Below are 3,319 nucleotides of genomic sequence, written 5' to 3'. Positions count from 1 at the left end.
GAGGATCTTGGTTCAAGGCAGAAAAATTCGAGACTCTTATCATCAACTAAAAAGCCAGAAGAGTGGAAGTGAGGCTCATGTGGTAGAGCAGTAGCCTTGAGCAAAGAGCTAAGCAAGGGCTTGGGGCCCTGAGTTCAAGTACTGGCACACACACACAGACACACACAGACACACACGATGTATGATATAGTGATGCATGGATGGATAGGCAGTAAAGATGAGTGACTCTTCTCTGGAGAGCTGGCATCCTCACTGAGGTTTTGTTTGTGTGTGTTGATAGGGGATTGGTATTTGAAACGGCTCCAGCAAGGGACAGACCCTGCTCCATTCCTAGGCCCAGGGAAATGAGATAGCTTGTTGCAATGAAATGTTGATGAGCTGCAGAGGGCAAAGGGACAGGAGGCACAGATGGAATTCCTGGACAATTGTTCCGGCTGTCACCAGAGAGGACAAGCAGGAGGGAGCACTAGATAATTTATAGAGGGACAGATGCTAAGCCATCTCCGGAACCATCTGGCCAAGAGAGGCCTGGCCTTGGGTGAATATTGTCTTTAGGTCTCAGAAAACTTTCTTCTTGGCTATCAGCTTTCTCTATTTCCTCTACCTGGGCTGCTTGCGGTCCTGGGGCTTTTCCAGAAAGGGTGTGCTTCCCGAGGACTCAAGCCCAGAATCCCACCTGGCCCTCATCTCCCTTTCTCCATTGTTGAATCTGGGGCCTGCCTTTGTTACCATTCTTTGCTAAGATCAAATAGAGCTGGGGTAGGCATTATCTTCTCTCTCTATATTTTCTTTTTTTCCTTTCTTTCTTTTTTTTTTTTTTCTCGGTCGTGGGGCTTGAACTCTGTGTGCTGAACTCTTGAGTGCTGTCCCTCAGCTCTTCAGCTCAAGGCTAGCGCTCTACCACTTGAGCTACAGAGCCACTTCTGGTTTTCTGGTGGTTTATTGGAGATAAGAGTTTCATGGAGTTTCCTGCCCAGGCTGGCTTTGAACCGTGATCCTCAGATCTCAGCCTCTTGAGTAGCTAGGATTACAGGCATGAGCCACTGGTGCCAGGCTCTCTATATATTTTCTTTTTTTTTTTTTTTGGTCGGTCATGGGACCTGAACTCTGGGCCTGGGTGCTGTCCCTCAGCTCTTCAGCTGAAGGCTAGCACTTTACCACTTGAGTGTCAGCCCCACTTCCGGCTGTTTCTGTTTATGTGATGCTGAGGAATCGAACCTAGGGCCTCATGCATGCAAGGCAAGCACTCTACACTGAGCCACCTTCCCAGCCCCTCTCTATACATTTTCTTACTCTATAGTGTTCTCAGTTGCTTCTTCTGAGTATTATATTCTAAAATCTTTCAAGTATTCACCTCTAAATCATTTATTTATTCATTAAAAATATTTATTAAAGCCGGGTGCCAGTGGCTCAAGCCTGTATACCTACTCAGGAGGCTGAGATCTGAGGATCACAGTTCAAAACCAGCCCGGGCAGGAAAGTTTGTGAGACTCTTATCTCCAATGAACCACTAGAAAACTGGAAGTGGCACTGTGGTTCAAGTGGTAGAACTCTTACCTTGAGCTGAAGAGCTGAGGGACAGCATCCAGGCCCAGAGTTCAAGTCCCACAACTGAAAAAGAAATTGAGCATGTAATATACCACGTGTTGTTTTAGACATTGAAGACATGGTTATGAGGGGGAAAAGCCCTAGATGCTTAGAATTTGCATTGAAGTGGGACAGGTGGCCAATAAACAAAGAAATATTTAATATGCATCAGATAATGACAATTGTTACATCTGTAATTCTACTTATTCTGGAGACTGAGATCTGAGAATCATGGTCTGAAGCCAGCCTGGGCATACAAGAGAAAATTTTATCTCTGATAAACTGCCAAAAAGCTAGAAGTGAAGGTATGGCACACATAGATACAGTAATTGCTAAGAAAGTAAATATTAAGGCAGGACAAGCAAGGATAACTAGGGATACTGATTTTGATTCAGTGACCTGGGAAGGCTTCTTTGAGGTGATGATATTTGAGCAGAGATACAAATGGAAGAGAATATATCTTTTCTTTTTTCTTTTTAGTCAGTCGTGGGGCTTGAACTCTGGGTCTGGGCACTGTCCCTCAGCTCTTCAGCTCAAGGCTGGTGCTCTACCACTTGAGACACAGCACCACTTTTGGCTTTTTCTGCTCATGTGGTACTGAGGAATCGAACCCAGGGCTTCATGCATGCAAGGCAAGCACTCTACCACTGAGCCACCTTCCCAGCCCCTGGAAGAGAATACCTCTGAGACACAAAAATGCAAATGTGCTACTGGCATGGAGAAAAGGTGAGACTTACTCACTAACTATTGTGTGCCAGGTACCTGGGATGAATTATAAAGACAATCAGATATAGGTTTTGTTCTTAAGATGCAGCTGGGCAAAGGTCATAACATGTAAATGAATAATTATGATATGCAATATCCATAAGAAAGTTATATACAATTGCTAGAGTTGCCTAGTGGAGCGGGGAGGAAAGGCACTCCAGAGAGAAAGTTTTCTGGAATAGGTGCAATTGTTACCCACCTGAAGGCCCTCAGGCCTGAAAGTACAGGACTCTTTAAAAGACTGAAGTCCTGAGGGAGAGAAGAGTTGACACTGTCCAAAAAGAAACCAACTTATTACCTGACTTATGTAACTGTTAACCCCATGGTACATCACCTTTATAATAACAATTTCTCTTGGTCTGTTGTGGGGCTTGAACTCTGGGCCTGGACACTGTCCCTCAGCTCTTCAGCTCAAGGCAAGTGCTCTTTACTTGAGCCACAGCGCCACTTCCGGCTTTTTCTGATTATGTGGTGCTGAGGAATTGAACTCAGGTCTCATGCATGCAAGGCAAGTGCTCTACCACTGAGCCACCTTCCCAGCCCCTAAATAACAATTTTAAAAATAAAAATAAAGAAAACTGAAGTACTTAGGAGAGGTGGAAAACGAAGTTATTAAGGTGAAAAAAGTTGGGTCACAAGGATCTTCACCTATCAGGCTGAAAGGCTGTCTTTTTTCTCTGAGTGATAGAAAACCAATACCAGGTTTCTCCCATTATATTTCTGAGCTGTGTTCTCTCCTAGACGAATGCTTATCTATTTATTTATCCACTCTGTGCTAGTCTCTTCTCCTTTTCCGCAGCGATCTCCGGACACCCCCAGCCTTTTTTCTGTTCCTGGATTTGGAAGACGCCCTTTTCCCATCACCTGGCATCCCAGTGCCTCAGGCCGAGGCCCCGCCCCCAGAGGCCCCGCCCCCAGAGGTCCCACCCCCGAGCCCCGCCCCCTCTGACGCGAGGCGCCCAGTGCG

This window comes from Dipodomys merriami, unplaced genomic scaffold (genome assembly GCF_024711535.1).
Source record: "Dipodomys merriami isolate MVZ:Mamm:240054 unplaced genomic scaffold, mDipMer1.0.p SCAF_16, whole genome shotgun sequence".
Lineage (NCBI taxonomy): Eukaryota > Metazoa > Chordata > Mammalia > Rodentia > Heteromyidae > Dipodomys > Dipodomys merriami.
Note: the sequence above shows the minus strand (reverse complement) of the source record.